The sequence below is a fragment of the Rutidosis leptorrhynchoides genome, chromosome 2, assembly GCF_046630445.1.
Source record: "Rutidosis leptorrhynchoides isolate AG116_Rl617_1_P2 chromosome 2, CSIRO_AGI_Rlap_v1, whole genome shotgun sequence".
NCBI lineage: Eukaryota > Viridiplantae > Streptophyta > Magnoliopsida > Asterales > Asteraceae > Rutidosis > Rutidosis leptorrhynchoides.
The window spans coordinates 109450880-109477374 of record NC_092334.1 but is presented as its reverse complement, the minus strand read 5'-3'; the positions used below and the strand labels follow the sequence as shown (position 1 = coordinate 109477374).

Below are 26495 nucleotides of genomic sequence, written 5' to 3'. Positions count from 1 at the left end.
ACGCCTCATATAGAGTTTCATTTGGTTTCTGTGTAAACGTAACAATTTCTGCTTGAAGTCTTACGGCTTTAGATGCAGGAAAGAATTGTTTAAGAAATTTGTCAACTAAAACGTCCCATGTATCAATCGCCCCTTCAGGTAACGATTCCAACCAATCTTTGGCTTCTCCCTTTAAAGTCCAGGGAAATAACATGAGATATATCTGTTCATCCTCCACTTCTCGAATTTTAAATAGTGTGCAGATCCTATTAAAGGTACGTAGATGTTCATTTGGATCTTCCTTCGGCGCACCACTAAATTGGCATTGATTAGTCACCATGTGTAGAATTTGTCCTTTGATTTCATAATCTGGCGCATTAATGTCTGGATGAGTAATTGCGTGACCTTGGCCAGTGCGTTTAGCTCTCATTCGGTCTTCCATACTTAAAGGTTCCAGATTCTCCATAATTGAATTTGTTGAATCGGTATCACTAGATGATTCTGATTTAATAGTTCGTTCCTCAATAATACTTGTTTGATTGATTGGTGGCTCCGGAGGAAAGTTTAATGGTTCAGGATCTACGAACCGTTCCTGAATATTCTCTGGATTCTCAATTGTGAGGTCGGGTTCAAAAAATGGATTATCGGAAATTTGAACTGAAGTACTTGGTCGACTGGATGACGATTCTAAAGAAAAATCAACGGCGGTTATATTTGCTAAATGTCTTGATCGAGTTACAGGTGGTGAACGTACAAAAGGTGGTGAACGTCTTGCTCGGTGCATTCACTGAATATCCTATTAGTTTTAAAAAGGAAGAAAAATTATAATAAGTTATCCAATTAATAGACTTTTCTGATTTTGCCCACGTTTCGAATAGCCAAAAGATGCAGCAGAGGGGCAGGATTCGTTTGGTCTCAATATAATTGAGGACTGTTTGGCTCCAATAACCCGGTCCACGTACAAATCCAACTATTACTACGAACCAGAAAATTTTGATGTCTATCAATTTAACCACTTAAAATAAATTTTTGTAATTTTAAGAAATTTAGATAAGAAGTAGAATAAATTCTAAGTCCTAAAACTAGAATAGCGAGAAATAAGAAAGAAAAAGAGTTCGTCGAAAAAGGTCGAAAAAGAAAAAATGGTTGAAAAATAAAAGGTGACGGAAAAATAAAAGAAACTTATAAAAACTTAAAAATACTTGACTAACCTAACCTTATTACTACAACTAATTTAAAATTATAATCGCAAATTGAAATTACTAATTGGAATGATAATTGATACATAGTAAAAGGTGTCTAAAAATATTAAAGCTTACAAGAAAAACTAAATCCCAAATGGAAATAACTTAAAAAGAAACTAAAACTTAAAAAGGCGTCGCAAAATTCTAAAGCACCTAAATCTTAGTCTAAAGAAAAAGCACTTAAGGAATTCTACGGCAAAGCCTAAAAATCTAGGAGTAAAAATAACTATAGCAAAAACTAAGTTTAAAATTAAATATGAGCGAAAAATACAAATATTATGCTACAACGATTAAAAAGGGACAAAATATAAAAATATACAAAAAGTTGTAAAAATTACAATTTTTATAAAAATATTATTTTTATATTATTTATTTAATAAAACTACTAATTTTACAATTTAATTAAACTAATTAATACTAAATACAAATTAATTAAAAAGTAAAAGTTAAAATAAAACTAATAATAATAATAATAATTATTAGGGTTAAATAATAATAATAATTAATAATTATCCGTAATTAATGCAGGATTAGGGCTTCCTGTTCGTGTGTCAGGTACCCTCCGCGAGTTGCGGTAATTTATAAAGAAAACCCCGCGAGTCGCGGGGTTCAGAATTTCAGATCTGGAGCAGTTTGAAATTTTACGCGTTTTTCTTTATTTTATTTTTTATTTTATTTTCTGTTTTTAATTTTTTCTGTTTATAAAAAAAAATAATATGTGTATAAATAAAACTTATATTTAAAACTTAAATAAAAATAGAATCACTTTATAATTTTATAAATAAAAATCTTAAAACTAGATTTATATATATTTTTTTATATATATATTTTTTTATGTTTTTAAATAAAAACAAAATACTTAAATAAAACTTATGTTTTTATAAACTAAAAATAAAGAAACTTTATAAAACTTAAATATTTAACAAAATCTTAAAAATACTTATATTTTTGTTTTTCTTTTTATATTTTTGAATAATTAAAACGTATTTTTACAAAAGCGACTTTTAATAGAAGTAAACTAAATTTTTTTTTTTTTTTTATATTAGCGTTGCGCTTCCGGCGTTTAGAAAGTTCCCCGGCAGCGGCGCCAAAAATACTTGATGTCAAAGCTAAGTTATACGAAATAGTTTATATTTTACTAGGAAAAACTATTAAATACGATACAATTTTACACAAGATATTTATTTATTTATAGAATGGATATACTTAAACCTTGCTACAACACTTATAGGCAGTGTACCTAATCGTACAGTAGTGTAGTTTTTAGTAAGTCCGGTTCGTTCCACAGGGAATCTTTTTTTTAAACAAAGCTCAACGCTATATTAGTTTACTTTTATAAAAATACAAACATATATATAAGTAATATTATTATTATAAAGGGGGGTTTTTACCGTTTAATGACCGGTTTGTCGATTTTAAAACTTTAGTCGCAGTTAAAACCTAATGTAAACTATTAAATAAATAAAAGACTTTAAATTAAAGCGTAAAGTAAATAACGATAATGAAATTGCAATAAAAGTGCGATAAAATAAAATTGCGATAATTAAAAAGTACGATAATTAAAAGTGCGATTAAATAACAATAAATAAAAGTGCGATAATTAGAAATGCAATTAAATATAAAATAAAGGAAATTAAATATGAAATAAAAGAATTATGCTTATTTAAACTTCCGTAATCATGATGTTTGACGTGTTGATTTTAGTTTTATGCCCATGGGTTAATTGTCCTTTGTCCTGGATTATTTAATCTGTCCGTCTGGTTTTTGTCCATAACAGTCCATCAGTCATAAATATAAAGTGCGAGTGTCCTCGTCAAATTATTATTATACCCGAAGTTAAATATTCCAACTAATTGGGGATTCGAATTGTAACAAGGTTTTAATACTTTGTTTAATGAATACACCAGGTTATCGACTGCGTGTAAACCAAGGTTTTACTACTTTGTTAACAATTACACCAATTACCCTTGAATGTAATTTCACCCCTGTTTTAATTATTCTAGTGGCTATTAATCCATTCCCGTGTCCGGTTAAATGAACGATTATTCGTACATATAAATACCCCGCCCATCGTGTCCGATCGAGTGTATATGGTAATTTATAGGGACGCCCAATTGTAAATCTTTATATTAACATTAACAAACTATCATTTAGTTAAACAAATATAAAACCCATTAATAGCCCATAGTCTAATTTCCACAAGTGTCGTTCTTTTGTCCAAACCCCAATTATGGTACAAAGCCCAATTACCCAATTTTAGTAATTAGCCCAACATCATGATTACTTCGTTTTAAATAAGCATAATAATAACTTAGCTACGAGACATTAATATAAAAAGGTTGAACATAACTTACAATGATTAAAAATAGCGTAGCGTTACACGGACAGAATTTCGACTTACACCCTTACAACATTCGCTAACATACCCTTATTATTAGAATTAAAATTAAAATTAAAATATAAATTATATATATATATATATATCGTTTACGTATGATAAGAAGAAAAAAAGATTATGAATTGCGATCAGAATTCGGTTGCTTTTATAGGAAAAGTCGAATTTTGGGGCTCCGCGACTCGCGGTGAAAACCTCTTCAAACTCCGCGAGTCGCGGAGGTTACTTTTACAGCTCAGAGGAGTTTGGCTCTTTGTTTACCGACGGTTTATAATATATATAATATACATATAATTAATATAATTAATTATATATTATATTATATTTATATGCATAGTTAACTTGTAATTTTTAGTCCGTTGCGTCGAGCGTTAAGAGTTGACTCTGGTCCCGGTTCCGGATTTTCGAACGTCCTTGCGTACAATTTTATATTTTGTACTTTGCGTTTTGAATCTTGTACTCTTGTGATTTCGAGACGTTTCTTATCAATAATTGGAACCTTTTTTATTGTCTTTTGTACTTTTGAGCTTTTTGGTCGTTTGCGTCTTCAATTCGTCGAATCTGTCTTTTGTCTTCACTTTTTATTATTTAAACGAATATCACTTGTAAATAGAACAATTGCAACTAAAAGCTTGTCTTTCTTGAGGAATAATGCTATGAAATATATGTTCGTTTTTAGCATTATCACATCCATTAACCCGTTTAATCCATTGGATATGGATATGGATGACATGAAATTGAATGTATATGGATATGGTTATGGATGAAAAAAATACTAAATGGATATGGATATGGATACGACATCACCCGATCCATATCCGATCCATTGTCATCCCTAGTTCCATTGATTGATGAAAAAAATATGTAAAGAGAATTAAGTTAATACTAGAGAACTTTAATTTAATTAATAATAATAATGCTAATATTAATTATATACAGCAAATGAATTGAAAACGTTGGGTTTAAAAGAGAGAGAAATATTGATTTATGTATGTGTGTATATGTGACGTATATATATATAAGATGGCGTGTGTAGAGCAGAGAATATAAGAAAAGAAGAAGCAAAAGGAAGAGGATGAAGCCTACATTAAAGTTTGGTTTTAATAGATTTATTTTTTTATAAGTAAAACATAAATTAACGAAATTACCCTCATGTAAAGGCACATGACAAACTTAAAGAACATAATCTAACAGAATTTAGTGACGAGGTCATCCGTGTCAAACATTAATAAATGAGGGACATCAAGGTCAAAAACAAAGAAAAATGTTACTCGTGTTGTTTGATACAAAGTTAAGAGACCAACGATGCAATTTTGTCAATGACAAATATATAACAATAACAGAAAAATATATTCAGGTGTAGTTTATTTTCAGCCTACACTATGCGTTGCAATCGGATGAATGTCAAAGCTTTAGCCAAAACAATCAGATAAATAACAATAGGTGCAACAGATCCATTTTCAACCTACACTATACGATACACAATTTCTAATGTTATCAAGATTTATATTCATCGTTCTATTACACCACAAGTCTTTAGCTAAAAACATATTACACTAAAACAAAGAGATTTAAAATACGAAAGACAATGATTAAGTTAGGAATAAATACCAAAAGTATAAAATACATATTCGTTATAAAACATCAGCTTATTGACCCAGACCCATTTTGACTGATTCGTATCCCGTGGCAAATACTTCACTTGCAAAGGCTCATTCTTTCCAATTCTAAAAGATAGTAGCACAATAACATCTCAATTTCAACACCTAAACCTGCAACTTGGGTTGTGGTTGAAAAAGGCTTTAAAGTCGTTGGTCTAATGAATGTTATTGTGTTGGGTAATTGTTCAAAATACACTTTTTTTTTACTTCAAACAAAATACACTTTTTTAAAAAAAATTGTCTTTTTACACCATTCGGTAGACTGGATTTCCGTCTACCACCTTTATCTGTCGTCTACTACCATTTTTACAAAGTAGTCGACGGTGAGATAAAGGTGGTAGACAGAATCTACAAAGTAGTCGACCGTCTACTGCCTTGTTGTTGTTGTCTACTGCCTTGTAGACACTAACAAGGCAGTAGACAGCAACAACAAGGCAGTAGACGGTCGGCTACTTTGTAAATGTCTGTCAACTGCTTTGTTCTCGCTGTCTACTAACCCTGCCAGTAGACGGGAATTCGTCTACTACCTTTATCTCACCGTCGATTACTTTGTAAAAATGGTAGTAGACGACAGATAAAGGTGGTAGACGGAAATGCCTTGTAGACACTAACAAGGGAGTAGACAGCAACAACAAGGCAGTAGACAAAAACAACAAGGCAGTAGACGGTCGACTACTTTGTAAATGTCTGTCTACTGCTTTGTTCTCGCTATCTACTAACCCTGCCAGTAGACGGGAATTCGTCTACTACCTTTATCTCACCGTCGACTACTTTGTAAAAATGGTAGTAGACGACAGATAAAGGTGGTAGACGGAAATCCCGTCTACCGAATGGTGTAAAAAGACAATTTTTTTAAAAAAGGTGTATTTTGTTTGAAGTCAAAAAAAAAAAGTGTATTTTGAACAATTTCCCTATTGTGTTCTAAATATATATAATGCATCAATAAGAAGGGTTAAGTTAAAATATACAATTTAAATGATGGTAATCAGGTTAAATGAGTTTAGATTCAAACGCCTAAAAATTTCAAATAAGTTAACTTGACAATGTTATCCATCAACCTATTTGCCTACAATTAGTAAATGAAAAATGATGCATAATTATATACTTACAGCATACATGACTCATGAACTATATAATGTTCAATAAAGTATCTATCCATCAGTAACATTCAAATAACCTCTTTGTATATGATGAAACATCAAAAATTGTACAAATAAATGCAGATTAAGTTCAAAAATCACTAAAATGGAGTAAAATTTTTAAACATATATTAGACTGATGAGTGATATCATATTTTATTAAATGTCTTTGATTGTCATGCTTAACATGAATACTTCCTAACTTATGTGTATGAGCCCACATAATCAAAAAGTAAAAAAAATTATCAACAATGGAGTAAAGGAAGTGTGGAAAATAACCCGTTCAACTAAGACTTGACCCATCCAAATAGAACCCATTACAAATAAGGAAGCCACTTGACAAATCAGCAATCCAACAATCCACCTACTTTAAACACATAAGCACAACAACCTGAAAATTAGCAGCATATGAGAAACTTGACCCAATTGTTCGAACCTACAACATAAGAACCTTGACCAATTATCAACGGCCATGACCCATGCATAATCTTGATTTTCTAGTTGGCTTAACAAATGGTGTTTTCACTTTATTTAGACCATTATCTTCATCAAAGTCAAAATGTAAAAATCCTAAGAACATCTAGCATTATGCCGTCGGCTCTTATAACTCATGATATTGATAATTTAAATCGAGAAGGAAAACAAAAAGGCTACTTAACAATATAAAGGCATTTTTGGTAGCTATTATGATCAAAATTTTAACAAAAGTAACACTTCATTGAATTTAACGATGAACGAATGCAAAAAGTTATTCATGATTTCAGACAATAATAATACAATCTGAATCTTTTGTCTAATCGGACCATTCATAACACCACATGTTCATCATCAACAATGATACAAAATAGTAGCAGAAGATAGTTAAAATTAGTGTTTACCTTTGCTTTTATTTGCTTAAATTGCATCGAACTTTCAACGCTCGCACATCAACACCATCTCGCAAAAATCAAAAACCAATAATAATTTCATAGATTTTAAAAAGACATTATAAATAGTAAAGCAGAGGTTAAGAGTTAACCGTTAAGGTTATAAATAAAGCGATGTAAGCGTCAAGCACTCCTAACTGCAGAACTGTACCTTCATGTACTTTAGAAACATGACAGGCACTTTGTCAATGTCCAGATCACGTGCACGAAGAAACCTTAACCGTTAAACACTACTAATTGTGAATCATTTAATTGGGAAATAAAGTTGGATATCAAAATGACATATTGAATTCATGTAAAGATCAAACTACAATAACAATAACTACAACAATATATAGCAAAACAACACCAAGCCGTACAAAACAACAAACACATGATCATGAGAAGAGATCAAAATAAAATCATTTTGTCAAACTGATGAACATACTGTATTGAATTTTAACTCCCACACATATCCATATAGTCATAAATAATTACTAAGATTTCAATTGTGAGCAAAACAAAATACTTAACGTTAAACTTGTGAATGTAACATGTAATCGAATCATTGTGATTCAAATAATCATTCTGGCGGTTTGATGCTTCATTAAATGATCTAGCACTGAAAGAAAACTTTTATTCCAACTTAATACCAATTCGATTGAATAAATAGACTACGTAATCAATCAAATGTGTGCGGCGGTTGAAACCCTAAAACGTGTTTCTGTGCAGCGGAATTGTTGGTAGAAAAAAGCCCTAATTGCAGTGAATCAGAGCGTTGATGATGACGTAAGGCGGAGAAACGGTAGGTGAAAGGAGAGGCGGCGGAAGACGGTGGTTGATGACGGTTGCATTTAGAGATTAGAAAAAATGGTGGGGGTGATCGATTGAGCATGAGATTGGAATTGAATGGTGGTTGGTTTCTTCGTCGTCATCATCTGGAATAGAGGAAGGGTTTGAGCAGTTTAGAGGTACACGTGGCAAGTAAATCCGGGTTTAATGGGTTGATTGTCAAGTCAGCAAGTATTCACTTGCTTTATATTATGTAAAGATTTTGTTTCTTCCTTGAAAATGGAAGATCCAAAATACCTTTCGCTAAATCATGTTTACTAGCCAACGGAAAAATAACCACGAAGTCATTTTTGTCTCTAGAACACCTAATTCGGGATCTTGATCATGTTGCCAACATTTTGCCCAGTACTTGTATCAACGATCACAACCATCCATTTGTACAATCTTGCTACAACCGGATTTACACGATCGATGAGTCTTAAAGTGATTTCCGCTTTAGTCGTCAGTGATAGCGATTATAGGAGTTGGAATCTTCTGATTGCTCATATGTTTGTAGCTCCAAGTTGATAACATATTAATATCCCCAATAATCCAAGTTAAAAAGTCAAAAATAAGTATGAATAAGTAGTGTATAAACTTAAAAACTTTCCGGGAACATGTTGCACCATATATTTACGAACAGTCCTTGATCAATACTAACCCACGATTGTACAACAGACTAGTAGCAACAACTCATCAAACCGGTTGATGACCACCAATTACCCACGGTTGTTGGTACCAACCTCTTTGTTGAGGTGTAGGCTTCGGTATTTAAGCCCAATAAAAACAGGCCTGGAGTTTACTTAGTGACCAAGTCAGGGTCTGGCCAACCCTAATTGGTTGGGCCGACTTTTATTGTTCTTTTCTTAGTCTATATATAGTCTCTCATTGTACTTGTAAATCATCACCTCCAAATTAATAATAATACTCTCTAGTTCCAAAGTGGATGTAGGTTTCACCTAGAAACCGAACCACTATAATTCTCGTGTTGTTTTTATTCTGTGTTTATTATTCGGCTTGCTTGTTTGTGATTGATAATCGATTAGGGTTCTACTCTGATAGAAGGCAGGTTCTAGCCTTAACAACTGGTATCTAGAGCTCAGGTTCCAACCCTAGCCGTCAATCATAGCTGTTGCTGTTACAGATCCAGTCGCTGCTGCTGTTGTTACTGTTTTTTACAGATCAGGTTGCAGGTGCTAAACCCTAGCCGCCACCAGACTCTGTTGATCAACCCTAGCCGCCACCAGACTCTATTGTTACAGATCAGATTGCAGATCAGATTGCAGGTGCTAAACCCTAGCCGCCACCAGACTCTGCTGATCAACCCTAGCCGCCACCAGACTCTATTGTTACAGATCAGATTGCAGATCAGATTGCAGGTGCTAAACCCTAGCCGCAACCAGACTTTGCTGATCAACCCTAGCCGCCACCAGACTCTGCTGTTACAGATCTACTGCTACTGTTACAGATCAGATTGCTGTTGTTCTCAGATCCAATAAATTTTTTTTTTTTTTTTTTACAATGACAGAAGAAGGAAGGATCAAAATCGACAAGTTTGATGGGCAAGATTTTGGGTGGTGGAAGATGCAGGTTGAAGATTTGTTATGTCAGAAGGATCTGATCGATGCCTTGAATGAGAATAAACCAGAAGGAATGAAAGACGACGAGTGGAAAATACTTGACAGGAAAGCCCTAGCAGTTGTCAGACTCACGTTGACAAAAAGTGTTGCCTTTAATATTGTGAATGAAACCACGACACATGGTTTGATGAAGACCTTAGCAAATATGTATGAGAAGCCTTCTGCTTCTAACAAGGTGTTTTTGATCAGACAGTTGGTAAACACCAGGTTGAAAGAAGGTGCTTCAGTAACAAATCATGTTAATAACGTCAACAATATTATCTCTCGGTTACTGTCAGTTGATATCAAGTTTGATGACGAAGTCAAAGCTCTTCTATTATTATCTTCGTTACCTGAAAGCTGGTCAGGTTCAGTCACAGCTATCAGTGGATCCACAGAGTCCTCAAAGCTAAAGTTTGAGAGCATTCGTGATTTTATTCTTGGAGAAGATATAAGAAGAAAGAGCTCAGGAGAACCATCAGGAAACTTGCTGAGCACAGAAGAGAGGGGTAGGAGAAAAGGCAGAAGTAACACCATCAGGGGCAGGTCAAAGTCAAGAAGGAGGAGTGTGTCGAGAACGAGGAATGATATTAAGTGTTGGAATTGTCAGGAGACTGGGCACTTCAGAAACCAGTGCACTAAGCCAGTAACATCATCAAAGCCAAAGGAAGTTAATGTTGCAGTTGCAACAGATGATTATGATAACGTCCTTGTTTGCTGCATTGAGAATACAATTGATGCATAGGTTATGGATTCAGGAGCATCGTTTCATGCTACCCCAAGTCCACATTTGATGAAGAATCTACGAACAGGTAACCTTGGTAAAGTTCGTTTGGCTAATGATCATTGTCTTGACATTACAGGGATAGGAGACTTAGAGTTGAAGACCTCTTTGGGCACTAATTGGACCTTGGAAAATGTACGAGTTATTCCTGGCCTAAAGAAGAAACTAATCTCTGTTGGACAGCTTGATGATCAAGGATATAGTGTGCTATTTGGTGAAGGTCAGTGGAAAGTAATAAAGGGGAACTTAGTAATAGCCAAGGGTAAGAAGAGAGGCACTCTTTATATGGCAGAAGTTCTAGCTAATGAAGTAAATACAGTTTCCAATGATCGTAGCTTAACCAGTCAGTGGCACCAACGTTTAGGTCACATGAGTGACAAAGGAATGAAAATGCTAGTGTCAAATGGTAAAATTCCAGGTTTGAAGAGAGTTGAATCAGACTTTTGCGAGTCATGTGTTATAGGAAAGAAGAAGAAGGTCACCTTTGCAAAAGCAGGCAGAACTTTAAAGGCTCAGAAGTTGGAGCTAGTACACACGGATGTGTTCGGGCCTACTCCTGTTTCTTCATTGGGAGGTGCACGTTATTATGTTACTTTCATCGTTGATTCAACACGCAAGGTATGGGTTTACTTTCTTAAAAATAAATCTGATGTATTTGAAGCTTTTAAGAAATGGAAATCTGCTGTTGAATTATCTTGTGATTTGAAGGTAAAATGCTTGAAGTCGAATAATGGAGGAGAATACATCAGCACCGAATTTGTTAACTATTGTGCTGATTATGGCATTCGAATGATCAAGACGGTTCCAGGTATCCACAACAAAACGGAGTTGCAGAAAGAATGAATCGCACTTTAAATGAGAGAGCACGTAGCATGAGACTTAATTGTTGGCTACCAAAGTCTCTATGGGCTGATGCAGTAAGCACTGCTGCGTATTTGATCAACCATTCTCCATCAGCTCCTCTTGATTTCAAAATACCCGAAGAAGAATGGAGAGGTAAAGCAATCAGTTATGAGCATCTAAAAATCTTTGGGTGCAGTGCATATGATATTAATAAAGATGGTGACAAACTTGATGCAAAAGCAAAGAAGTACGTGTTCATTGGTTATGGGGGAGACGACATGGGTTACAGGTTATGGGATAACAAGGGAAAACATGTTATCAGAAGTAAACATGCCACCTTCAATGAAGCATAATTGTACAAGGATTTCAACTCAACAACAAAAGAAAAAGAATCAGTTGAATTTGAGGTTAACACAGAGACAACTAGAGAAGATGAAAGGGAAACTCCAGAGTGTGAAACTGAAGTTCCATTGGGAGTTCCTAACAGTGAAAGCTCAGAGTCTGATCACGAGCAGACTTCAGATAGTGGGAGCTCAGACTCTGATGATGAGCAGACCCACAGCCCCCATCACAATCTGACCAGTCCAATTGGGTCAGGAGATCTACACGAGTTACAAGACAGCCAGAAAGGTTTAGTCCAACAGTTAACTATCTTCTTTTGACAGAAAATGGGGAACCAGAAAGTTATTCTGAGGCAATGAAGGTGAAAGATTCGTTCCATTGGGAGCATGCTATGAAAAGCGAGATGGAATCTTTATTGAAAAATCAAACTTGGAAGTTGACCAAGTTACCTCCAGGAAAAAGGGTTTTACAGAATAAATGGGTTTTCAGAGTCAAGGATGAAGGGGATGGTTCTAAACGATACAAAGCAAGATTAGTTGTCAAAGGATTTCAACAAAAGAAAGGAGTCGACTATGCTGAAATCTTTTCTCCAGTAGTGAAGATGACGACTATCAGATTGGTTCTAAGTATAGTTGCAACCGAGAAGTTACACTTAGAACAGTTGGATGTTAAAACAGCCTTCCTGCATGGCGACATTGAAGAAGACATTTACATGTCTCAACCAGAGGGGTTTCGTGTCAAAGGAAAGGAGAGTCTTGTGTGTAATCTAAAGAGAAGCTTGTATGGTTTGAAACAAGCTCCCAGACAGTGGTACTTGAAATTTGATAATTTCATGGAGAAGACAGGATTCGTGAGAAGTTCTACAGATCATTGCTGTTATTTGAAGAAGTTCAAGAGCTCCTATATTATATTGCTTCTTTATGTCGATGATATGTTAATTACAGGTTCTGATATGGTTGAAATACGCAATTTGAAGAAGCAATTATCTAGAGAATTTGAAATGACGGATCTCGGGCCAGCTAAGCAGATTCTCGGTATGAGTATATGCAGGAATAAAGATGGGTCAGTTTCTTTATCTCAAGAAAAGTATATTCGGAAGGTTCTTGAAAAGTTCAGAATGAATGGTGAGTCTACAAAGCCAAGAAACACGCCGTTGGGAAGTCATCTAAAGCTTTCTAAACATCAGTCTCCTAAAACTGAAGTAGAAAAAGCATAAATGGCTAAGGTTCCTTATGCATCCGCAGTGGGTAGTCTAATGTACGCTATGGTGTGTACAAGACCTGATATAGCACATGCAGTTGGGATGGTTAGTCGCTTTATGTCAGCTCTGGGGAAAGAACATTGGGAAGCAGTGAAGTGGATACTGCGGTATTTAAAGGGTACTCCCAAAGTTGGGTTATGTTTCAAGGGCAGGGATACTACTCTCAGGGGTTATTCTGATGCAGATCTGGGTAGATGCAATAATACCTTCAAGAGCACCACCGGGTATGTATTCACTATAGGAGGAACAGCAGTGAGTTGGATGTCTAGGCTTCAAAAGAGCGTGGCTCTATCTACTACTGAAGCAGAACACATGGCCTTAACTGAAGCCAGTAAAGAACTAGTGTGGTTGAAGACATTCGTGAAAGAACTGGGTGGCAAACAGACAGAATTTGTCTTATATTGTGATAATGAGAGCGCAATCAAGTTAGCAAAGAATCCAGTCTATCATGCTAAGACGAAGCACATTGGCATGAAGTATCACTTTATCAGAGAACGGATAAGCAAGGGAACATTTAATCTGGAGAGCATTCCAGGTTCAAAGAATCCAGCAGATATGTTCACCAAACCAGTAACGCTGGATAAGTTGAAGCTGTGCATAGCTTCAACTGGCCTTCAGGAACATTGAAGAGAAGGCAGGAACTAGAGAGAGAAGAGATGAGCTGAGTCTTGCATTGCAGAAGTACAAGAGTGCAGATCGATGTTATTCGAAGCCTCCAAGTGGGAGATTGTTGAGGTGTAGGCTTCGGTATTTAAGCCCAATAAAAACAGGCCTGGAGTTTACTTGGTGACCAAGTCAGGGTCTGGCCAACCCTAATTGGTTGGGCCGACTTTTATTGTTCTTTTCTTAGTCTATATATAGTCTCTCATTGTACTTGTAAATCATCACCTCCAAATTAATAATAATACTCTCTAGTTCCAAAGTGGATGTAGGTTTCACCTAGAAACCGAACCACTATAATTCTCGTGTTGTTTTTATTCTGTGTTTATTATTTATTATTCGGCTTGCTTGTTTGTGATTGATAATCGATTAGGGTTCTACTCTGATAGAAGGCAGGTTCTAGCCTTAACACTCTCATCATCTTCAAAGAATCAGTAATCCACCAATGACTCAACTTCAGTTGATTACCACCAATCACCAACGATTCTTATCCAGCTTTATCTATAAAAAATAATCATCCAAGCCTAAGATGAAAAGCCCTACGAAGAGGCGAACCTTTTCGGACAATTCCTAACTGCAGAAGAGGGATGCTAATAAGCTAAGAAGAGAAGGCAATTTTCATTAAGGAAAAGATATCTAGAGCCTTGTCTAATTTTTTATTTTTTTTTGAAAATTATTTAAGAAAAAGCACGACCTTCAAAAAAACAGTTTAAATATCTGAAATAAGTGGATTACATTGAAATTTATACACTCCTCAATGAAAAGTGTATGGAGATTTATAAGTTTGTTGTTGTAAATAAGTTGGCGATCTTCAAATTTTTTGGTGGTCAACAAAATCATGCTCGCTGGTACAATTTATGTGGTTTCATAAAGAGGTGTATAATCATTAAAGGTAGTAATATAATTAAAAAAAAAAATTATCTTTTTTATTCATGATGTAATGTAATTTCTTTAATGATTGTTTTATATTAAATAGGAGAAAAAGGAAGTTATTTTGTTTTCGTTTTATTTTAAAAATAACTTTTTTCTCGTATTTCAAATAAAACAATCATTAAAGAAGTTACATTACATCATGAATAAAAAAAAAAACCTTAATTATATTACTACCTTTGATGAGAACACGCCTGTTTTTGAAAACCATATAAATTGTACCATCGATCATTATTTTGTTGTCCACAGAAAATTTGAATATCACCAACTTATTTGCAACCAGGAACTTATAAATCTTCATATAATTCTCATCGCGAAATATATAGATTCCAACGTAATCTACTTTTTTCAACAATTTAAAGAGTTTTTTTGAAGGTCGTACTTTTGCTTAAATAATTTGCAGAAAAATATAATTACCAAGGCTCTAGTTGTCTTTTCTTTGATGAAAATTGCCTTTTCTTCTACTGTTTTTTTTTCGTAGCGCTTTTCATCTGAGCCTGGATGATTATTTTTACGTGAAGAGCTGGATGAGAATCGTAGGTGATTGGTGGTAATCAACTGGTGTTTAGTCGGTGGGTATTGATCCTTTGAAGATGATGAGAGGTTGACACCAACAATCGTGGTAATTAATGGTCATCAACTGGGTTTAATGAGTTGTTGGTACTAATCTGTTGAGGTGATGAGAGGTTGGCACCAACAACGTGGGTTAGTATTGATCAAGGAGTGTTCGTAAATATTTGATAGAGCATTGAAGCGGAAAGTTTATATATTTATACACTACTTATTCATACTTATTTTTAAATTTATTTCAGACTTTTTAACTTGGACCATTGGGGATGTTAATATGTTATCAAATTAGAGCTACAAACATATGAGCAATCAGAAAATTCCAACTCCTAATATCATTATCACCGACGAAGGGATTGAAGCGAAAATCACTTAAAGACACATCGATCGCAGAAGCCGGTTTTAGCAAGATTGTACAACCAGATGGTCGTGATCGTTGAAACAAGTAGTGGGCAAAATGTTAGCAAAATGCTCAAAATCCCGACTTACTTGAGTCAATTTCGACATTATTACTAGTATCTTAATTACATAAGTGTTTAAAGCATATTTAATACATTATATGTTAACTACATTAAATATTTATATTTATATAGAAACTAAAGAAAATATAAAATACATGTTCCGAGTTCTGACTTGGTCACGTTTTGACCTCTTACCCAACCCACTGACCTACCCACTTTGCCACCTCAAAAGATGATGATGTATTGTACCTACAGCAGGATATGATATCTTGACTTCATAGCACGTGCTTGGTCTAAGCCCTTGAAGTTGGTAGATACGGGATCTGGTTTGTAATTGTAGAGTTTCCTTTAGTAACTCTTGACCAACTTCTAAGACATACTGGTCCGCCCTTTAACATTTGCATCATAAAAAACAAGAAAAATTAGCAACCATCTATGTATGCTACTCTTGTAATTGTATTACTATAACTGACGAAAAATAAAGTCAAAGTCAACCAATTACATAATTGATCATGTAAGAAAGTACCTGCATAAGGCTTGTAACGTTATCATGCAAAGCAGAAGGCAACAAGTTTGAGTACTTGCACGCACCATTCTAACCTAGACGGCTAGCTTCCGAGTTGTTTTTTCTGAATAGATAAAACATACAGTTTAGACATCATAATTTTAATTTAGCATTTCACCTAACTTGAAGCCATGTACGATTATACTAAACTTAAATGTGTGTGCTTTAAATTCAAATCCAGCTCATTATCGGCATCCGCAATTTTAAAATAATGAAAAGCCCAAGAAAATCAAAAATCATCAAAAATAAACATGATTTGGTTTCATTTCCACAATCTAGCTCATCAATTTAGCAAAAGAATATGCAAAAGGCCATTTAACTCAAAAAAATCTTACGAACACAACGGGACTAATTATACGCGAAACGGACACTTAAAAAAACGATCAATACTTCGGACTATATTCAATACATATACACACCTATAATACGCTCCGTTAACTATGAATACGCAAGCCAAAAGCCCCGCAGCATCGCGCGAGCTCCTTTTTCTACTAAAAATCATATATTTAATACAACAAAAAGACAACACTAATATTAAACATCAAACAACATATTATATTACTCAAAGTATTTAAACCTTAGAAACATGTAAAATCAATTAAATTAGTAGTTTCGCCTTTCAATGTATTTCTCAACCTAATAAACACCCATTCAGTGATATTAGCCACCTAAAGAGATTGTGTACTCTGGAACATCTTATTCGAGAGTATCAATGCATCGTAAATCTGAGAAATTAAGAGATACCTGAAATCAAAGAAAAATTTCGTTCACTTAGTCAACGTGTGTCGCAGTCTATCAGCCGCCGTCGCCGGATAATCAGATGAAAACAAAGAGATGATTGCTCAGTCAGTGATTTTACACTCGAGCTACTAACGGAAATAGAGGAAGTTAGACGAATTTTGATAAAATTAAGCTTAGTAAATATAAATATTAACAAGTGATGATTAATTAACTACTGTATTAACTACATACATATAAAATGGTTGATGAAGCTGGTGTGTTTAATCGTAACTGTGATGAGATCGGGGTTGGAAAAGATGTTTGTGTTGGCGATGAGTCTGATCAATTTTGATATCTAAGTTGGGTTGGGATCGGAGGAGATGTTGGACCTAAAGTCTTGCCTAGTACTGTTAACACTATAGCCCAAATTGATTCTGTTTTGGGCCCTGATGTTTAAGGTTGGATGTTAGTTTAGGCCTTAAGCCCAATTCAGTTGAATCTGGCGTTATTAACTTGGATCCCCCTGTTTGTGGTTGCATGGATGTCGACTTGGGACCTGTGGTGTCAAAACTGTGCAACATCAAAGAATTTGGTACTTGGATCGGTCAAAAGCTTATGCCCTTGTATCGGCAATGATTGTGACTTTGTGAGTCTATTTGTGGTAAAACGTGGATAATATTCACAAGTACAAGGCTAGTTTAGCAACGGGTTGGTTATTGAATGCAATAGCAGTAAGTTGAAGGAGTTAAAGGCCACTGAGCATGCTTTGGTCAATGAGGAGGTTTTTCAAACCCTTGGATCATGATGTAGTCAGAAGTTCAAACGAGAACCCAAAAAGGTACAGAACTGCAAGAACTGTTAAATCACAAGGATTTTCACATGGAAGTAGGTTGAATCACATATGATTGTTAACGGAGAGTAAGATTAAACAAAAAAATAGTTTGAAAAAATATTTTAAGTTTAACTATATAATTTTCTCGTTCACATGTGTTTGTAACCATGCGAACATTTCATATAATTCACAATTGAACATGTAATTTATGGTTGTGTATATTTGTTTACCAATGTTATGAGCATTAAATAACATTTATTGAATTTAATGCATAAAAACCATGTAATTAAAAAGTTCTCGCAATTTCGTGTGAGAATATATGTATTTCTTGCTCGTTAAAAATGACATCAAAAGTTCTCCATTTAAGAATAATATCCTAATCCGTAATTTAAAATATAAACCTCCCCTCCATTCGTTTTTTGTATGCATCGAAAGATAACAGAAAAGAATTCAACATCTTCATTGCAGAGCCGAATTTGCATATCTGCACGAATCCATATACTCCAAAGTTTTAGTGCGTGTTTAAGCATGCAAACCTTCTTTGCCTTTTGGTGATATATGAATATCATAAAACAAAAGTCCACACACAAACATATATGTCTCTGTGAATAGATGTACAGAAGGCTCGTTAAGTATGACGTCAAATATTTTCCATTGAAGTCTACTTATAGGATTTGAATCATATCCTAATAATGATTAAGAATTTATAATATTGATCATCGTGAAAGAAATTATTGCACTTGGACGGTCTTACAACTACTCCGTATAACATTTTACGGAACAGAAAAACAAATTAGTGAGGCCCACCATACCCTAAACCATCTCCATTTCTACTGATCTTTTTCCTTATAAAGTCCAAAACCTATAAAAAGTTACTCTAAAACTTTAACTTTTTCTTTCAAACTTTAAAAATATATGATATATTAATGATGATTCGCAAGTAACACCATCAATAGGGCATTGTAAGTATCAAAAATCCCAAGTCTAAATCATCTTCTAAACTTAATAAAATCGTAGAACATAATATAACCTAAGCTTCACTTACGAATTACTTAATATAAACTAAAACTAGTTAAATGTTTTGCATTGGGATTTGAGCATCTTCTTAGTAAGTGGTTTTGTTTTTTCTTTGAAAATTAAATATCCACAATGCCTTCAGCAATATCAGCTTCACTGGCCCACGGAAAAATCACCAAGTCATCTTTGTCTCTCGTACACCTAACTCTTGTGGAGTGTAATTGACAGGAATTCGGGATCAATGCCATCTTGCTAAAACTTTTCCGAGTACTCATGCCAATGATCACGAGCATATCTTGGTACAATCTAGCAACAATCGGCTTTCGCCGATCGATGAATCTTAAAGTCATTTTTGCTTCAATCCATTCGTCGATAATAGTGATTGGTGGAGTTGGCAGCTCCTCCTTCGACATATGCTTGTTGATCTAGGTTGTCAGCATATCGAAATCCCCGATGATCCAAGATAAAAAGTCTGAAATTAATGTAATGTATAAACTTATAAACTCTTAATAGGGATATTTATGTATTTTTTTTATATTATTTTCATTAATAAATAACATAAATGTTTGTGAAAAAGTACCACCATCGTAGGTTGTATTTTTATCACAAACATTTATTTTATTTATTAATGAAAATAATATAAAAAATACATAAATATCTCTATTAAGAGTTTATAAGTTCATACATTACATTAATTTCAGACTTTTTATCTTTGATCATCGGGGATTTCGCTACGCTGACAACCTGGAGCAACAAGCATATGTCGAAGGAGGAGTTGTCAACTCCACCAATCACTATTACCGACGAAGGGATTGAAGCAAAAATGACTTTAAGATTCATCGATCGACGAAAGCCGATTGTTGCTAGATTGTACCAAGATATGCTCGTGATCATTGACACGAGTACAGGGCAAAGTGTTAGCACGATGGCCTTGATCCCGAATTCCTGTCAATTCCACTCCACGGAAGTTAAATGTATCGTTGATGATTTTTCTGTGGACTAGTGAAGCGGATATTGCTGAAGGCATTGTGGATATTCAATTTTCAAAGAAAAAACAAAACTAGTTACCAAGAAGATGCTCAAATCCCAATGCAAAACATTTAACTAGTTTTAGTTTAGTTTATATTAAGTAATTCGTAAGTTTAGTTTATATTATGTTCCACGATTATATTAAGTTTAAAAGATGATTTAGACTTGGGATTTTTATACTTACTATACCCTATTCATGGTGTTACTTGTGAATCATCATTAATATATCATATATTTTAAAGTTTGAAAGAAGAGAAGTTTTAGAGTAAGTTTTTATAGGTTTTGGAGTTTATAAGGAAAAAGATATATAGTAGAAAAGGAGATGGTTTTGGGTATGGTGGGCCTAACTAATTTGTTTTTCTCTTGCGTAAAATGTTGTACGGAGCAGTTGTATGACCGTCTACGTGCAAAAATTTCTTTCACGATGATCAATATTTATTAAGATATGATTCAAATCCTATAAATAGACTTCAATGGAGAATATTTGACGTCATACTTAACGAGCCTTCGGTACATCTATTCACACACACACACATATATGTGTGTGTTTGTGTGTGGACTTTTGTTTTATGATATTCATATAACACCAAAAAGCAAAGATGGTTTGCATGCTTAAACACACACTAACACTTTGGAGCATATGGATTCGTGCAGATCTGCAAATTCGGCTCTGCAATGAAGATGTTGAATTCTTTTCTGTTATCTTTCGATGCATATAAATATAAATATAAATATAAATATAAAAGAAAGAAAAAATGGAGGGGAAGTTTATATTATTATAAATATTATAAAATTATAATTTACGGTTTCTGAGTATTCGTCTCTTCATGCATAAATATTATAAATTATTGTTTATCTTTTGATTCTTGCAAATCTGCATATTCGTCCATGCATAAAGCAAATGAAGATGTTAAATTATTTTCTGTTCGCCAATTAGGACACCAGATCTGCTCTAGGTTTCTGAGTCTAGCTCTAGGTTTCTGAGTCTAAGTGATCGGGGTAATTTGATTTACTCATTTTTTTGGAAAAGAAATAGTTCTTGATATATCTTGGTATTGATATATGAATGAGTGAAATAAGTTTCCTTTGACTTGTTATTATGATTATAGTCTAATTTGACTTTTTATTGAATTTATATATATATATATATATATATATATATATATATATATATATATATATAAATATTAGATAAGTGTTTAATTTGTTCTTCATTTTAATTAAAAAGAGTTGTTAAAAAGAGTGATTTATAAACTTATTGTCATACTGAATGTCACATTGACAATAATAATGAGCATTATTGGAACTTCGATGATATTTTATTGTTATTTAAGCTAACGAACAATATTTTTTCGACAAACAAAAATAATAAGTATTTATTTGGGACTTACAACCTGTTAGATCTCTTAATTCAACCTTATTACTAATATCTTAACTATACAGGTGCTTTAACCATATTTAATACATTACTTACATTAATTAATTATTTATATTATGATTATATTTATTATATATAATTATATATACGAAACAAAGAGAAAGATAAAAGACCTGTTCTGAGTTCTGACTCTAACATGTTTTGATCTTTTACCCAACCCGCTGACCCACCCACTTTGCCACCTCCAAAGAAGATGATGTATTGTACCTACAGAAGCAGAATATGATATCTTGACTTCATACCACGTGCTTGCTCTAAGTCCTTGAAGTTGGTAGATACAAGATCCAGTTTGTAATGGTAGAGTCTCTTTTCAAAGAACTCTAGATATTCACTTGATTTGTAGTTGTAAATTCGAGCTAGAAGTTGAGGAAGGTTAGGTTAATGGTAAGAATGATGATTATGAGCTTGTTTTGTATTTTTATCTTCAAACTTGAAGATCCACAAACTTTCATGAAAATACATACGAAGGCATGAAGATGAAGATGAAAATTAGATCTGGGATATTTATTGTGTTTTCTGATTTTTGATGATGTTTTATGAAGGTGAGATTTGAGATGTATCTGTGATCGATGAAGATGATAATGTTACTATGATAATGTTACTAGAGAGATGAAGATGAATCTGGTGAGATGAATTTTAGATCTGATGAGAGAGGGATATAGTCATATAGATCTGTAAAAATGAATACATCTGATAAATATGAGGTGAGGTGAGGTGAGGTGTCACCGTCTGACGAAATGCAACGGAAATAAGGCGGCCTCAAAAGTTGACGGAACACACCGTTTGTCGAATTTTCAACGGAGGGTAAGGTTGCGTCAGTTGAAGTGTCCAGCCAATCACAATTTAAAGCCATTTATTTATATTATTAATTAATTTTTTTTCTACTCCACTTCCAATTATATTTTACCACATCACCCTACAAATATTTGACACAAAAATTTGACATTTAGGGTTAACAAATGTCGAATACAGTCACAATCAAAAACCCACATTTTCATCAAAAAGTGCACAATTTGACTTTAACATCACAGTCAGAGTTTGAAACAGTCTAATGGGCCTATGGGCATCATCAGGCATTTTCCTTGCACTTGTTCATGGTAATTGATACCTCAATAGAAAGAGGATTGAGTGATTCAAAGCAAAGTTGCAAAATTCGCTATTCGGAGATTAATCGGTCGGGATTATTGAAGGACTAATCGGTAATTCGGGATTAATTATAATTAATCGGATTGTACTTTATACATTTAAATATTAAATTTCAAAAAAATTATATGTGTAAATATAGAAGAAAACTAAAAAAATAAACATGAATTTTAACATAATTATATAAAATGATTCATTTTGTTCAAAAACTATAAATGTCTAGTTTAAATTCATGTTGAATGTTGACTAATTTTGACTATGACCGACTTTTATTACCAAGTTAGATTTTGACCTACTAATTGACGTTGACCGACCAATTAAACGAATTTTGAGAAATCGGAACGGATTACTCTAAAAAATGATTAATCGGGGATTAATCGGCGAGTAATCGGGTTTTTTACAACATTGATTCAAAGTATATGAACATAGTCTCAATATTTCTTTGTAGGCTCGGGTTGCAACGCTTCAGGACAAACTAGCTACTACAAATTGTTGATTCTCAATTTATAATGATTTGCTGGACCACCGAAGAAAAATAAGAATTGTAGGTTCACTTTGTTCTTTAGCATTGGTCATTTATGATAGAAATTGAATGGGCATTGTGTGATGACCCGGGAATTTCCGACCAAATTTAAACTTAATCTTTACATGTTTCCGACACGATAAGCAAAAATTTGTAATGTTGAGTCTCGAAATTTTTTGAAATCTATAATCATGTAATCAATTACCATCTGACTGTGCCCGAGGATTCATGAATAATTGTTTATAAATATACATGTATATATAAATATATCAATATAAAGTGTATATATATACAAGAATGTAAAATAATAAAATACAATTGATATATCTAAAACTAAATATGTAAGATAAGGTATAAGTGATTAAGTTGTATATAAAAATGAATTTATATATAAATATAAGATATCTATAAATAATTATTATATTAGAATATGTATATTGTAAAATATATATATGTATATATAAGAAATTTATACTTAATGAAAGTTGCTATATACATAATCATTAAAAATTACATGATTAGTAAATTGTATATATTAACTGTAAATATAAATTTATATTGTAGTCGTTATAATAATTTTATCATTACTTGCATTAATAATACCAATACTAATATCAATATTCTTATATCATATTCTTATATCATAGATATTATTTATCAAAAATAATTTATCAAAAATAATAAGATCTATTATTGTTATCATTATTATAATTTTTTTATTAGTAGCATTATTATTTATAATTATTATTTATATAATTATTACTATTACTAATATATTTAATTATTTATTATTATTAATATTAATTTCAATTATATAAATTATATAAATAAAGATCGTACAAGTTGTTATATGTATCTTTCACACTATAGTTGGATTTTTGTTTCTGTCAAGATTCAGTGTTATAACAATCCAAAAACCAGTACCAATCTGTTTCACCTTTTTTGTTATATATTTTTTTTTTCATATTTCTGTCCTTAAAACTGATTTCGGTCGACTTCAATTGTTATAAAACAAAAATTCATCCTATTGTTTTCACTAAATCCATTTACTCGATCACCATATTATATACAGCTAGTGTATCACTGCAATTGAGGATTTAAAAAAAAAAAAAAACAGAAATTCCAAGAAATTTAAAACTCGTCCTCTGTTCTTATTTATTTTTTTTGTCAAACCACGATTCCGAATGAAATTTCAAAATGTGTAAATGCAGATAGGTTAGAAAATCTTCGTTTAAACTACCTGCAAATTATCAAGGTCCAATTCTGTCTATCGATTTCGAATTTTGGAGTCAACCCTTAATTATCAAAAAGTCAAACGACAGGTTCATAGCCAAATTCGTATTCATTTTGATGTTTCAAATCAAATTGATTGTCCAGAAACTTTCAAGGAGTCGAGTGCAAACTTTTTCATGTTGTAAGTTGGATCTAAAATGCTTTTAATTTAAAAATCACGATAGGAGTTCATATGAGGTTGCTACGAACTGTTTTTGTTACTGCTACTTTGATTTTTTTTTTTTTTTGATAATCAAAATAATACACAACCATTATTAAGCTGTTTTCGTTATCATTCCTAAACCAAAACAAGAATTAATTCGATGTTGTAACTGATCGGGTCTGTGAGGTTGAAGAGGAAGAGGTAGAATTAGAAACAGAAAATATAATAGTTAAATAAAATTGGGTTGCATGTTATATCAGAAATCGAGCAACAGCTCATTGGTTAAGGGTGTTTCGAGTGAACGGGAGGTCGCGGGTTCAAGCCCGGCCGATGGCAGTTTTTATCTTTTTAGCTATTTCATCAAGGTAGCCAATTTATTTATTTACTCATTATTATTATTATTATTATTATTATTATTATTATTATTATTATTATTATTATTATTATTATTGTTGTTGTTGTTGTTGTTGTTATTATTGTTGTTATTATTATTCCTAGTATTATAATTAGAATTAGAATTAGAATTGTAAGTATTATTAGTATTATGATCTAATTATCATTATTATTATTATTATTATTATTATTATTATTATTATTATTATTATTATTATTATTATTATTATTATTCTTGTCATTGTTAGTAGTATTTTTATCATTAGTTATTATTATTATTATCACATGCCAAAATAAGTAGTAGTTAACATTTTGACACTATTATTAATATTAGTATTTTCATTAAGATTATTATTAGTATAATTATTATTATGTTTGAAAACTATCATTTTTTATCATTATCATTAATATTTTCATGACAACTAAATATTATATATATAAAAATATATTGATATTCATATTAAATATAATTATATATGGGGTATATTAACATTCTTACTTATAGCAAGTTATTGACTTTTGATAAAGATACTAATTACATATAAATATATATATATAATCGTAAGTATAAATATTAATTATTTTAAAAGTATATACAAAATAAAAAAAATAGATAACATATAATTTAGGATATAAAATATACATAAAGTATATATATTACTTAGGATTTCTCATAAAATTCATATAATTACAACACTTAACATATAAATATTATAAGATTAATAAATGAAATTATTTGATTACCATTATATGTATTAATATATACAAATGATATAGGTTCGTGAATTCGAGGTCAACCCTGCACTTGTTCAATGTCGTCATATGTATTTTTACTACAAAATACAGTATTGTGAGTTTCATTTGCCCTTTTTACTCTTTACATTTTTTTGGGCTGAGAATACATGCAAATGCTTTATTAACTGTTTTACAATATTTATATGCGTGAGTTTCATTAATCCCTTTTTAAATGCTTTTGCAATATATATTTTTGGGACTGAGAATACATGCGCTGTTTTTATAACTGTTTTACGAAATAGACACAAGTAATTAAAACTACATTATATGGTTGAATGATCGAAATCGAATATGCCCCTTTTTATTAAGTCTGGTAATCTAAGAATTAGGGAACAGACACCCTAATTGACGCGAACTCTAAAGATAGATCTATCGGGCCCAACAAGCCCCATCCAAAGTACCGGATGCTTTAGTACTTCGAAATTTATATCATGTCCGAAGGAGGATCCCAGAATGATGGGGATATTCTTATATGTATACTGTGAATGTCGGTTACCAGGTGTTCAATCCATATGAATGATATTTTTGTCTCTATGCATGGGATGTATGGTTACGAGAAACGGAAATATGAAATCTTGTGGTTTATTAAAATTATGAAATGTTTATTTATGTTAAAATAATGAACTCACCAACCTTTTGGTTGACACTTGAAAGCATGTTTATTCTCAGGTACGAAAGAAATCTTCCGCTGTGCATTTGCTCATTTTAGAGATATTACTTGGAGTCATTCATGACATATTTCAAAAGACGTTGCATTCAAGTCATTGAGTTAATCAAGATTATTATTATTAAGTCAATTATAGATAGATATATTATGAAATGGTATGCATGCCGTCAACTTTAGATGTAATGAAAGAATGTCTTTTCAAAAATGAATGCAGTGTTTGTAAAATGTATCATATAGAGGTCAAGTACCTCGCAATGTAATCAACTGTTGTGAATCGTTTATAATCGATATGGACTTCATCCGGATGGATTAGGACG

The 26495-nt window shown here is 32.6% G+C and overlaps 1 protein-coding gene across 10 annotated transcripts in view; it reads right to left on the bottom strand.

Moving 5' to 3' along the window:
- Positions 1–26495, bottom strand: part of LOC139894375 (uncharacterized) — a 65347-nt gene that overhangs the window by 20802 nt on the left and 18050 nt on the right. For 3 of the 10 annotated variants that reach the window (XR_011774957.1, XR_011774949.1, XR_011774948.1), the window contains exon 1: positions 21430–21806. The exons of 4 other annotated variants lie outside the window; for them this stretch is intronic. The gene's annotated coding sequence lies outside the window, so the exon portion shown is untranslated. Of the gene's footprint in view, positions 1–21429; positions 21807–26495 lie in introns of those variants that run through there. 3 more of the 10 variants (XR_011774955.1, XR_011774953.1, XR_011774956.1) reach the window with 2 other exon arrangements.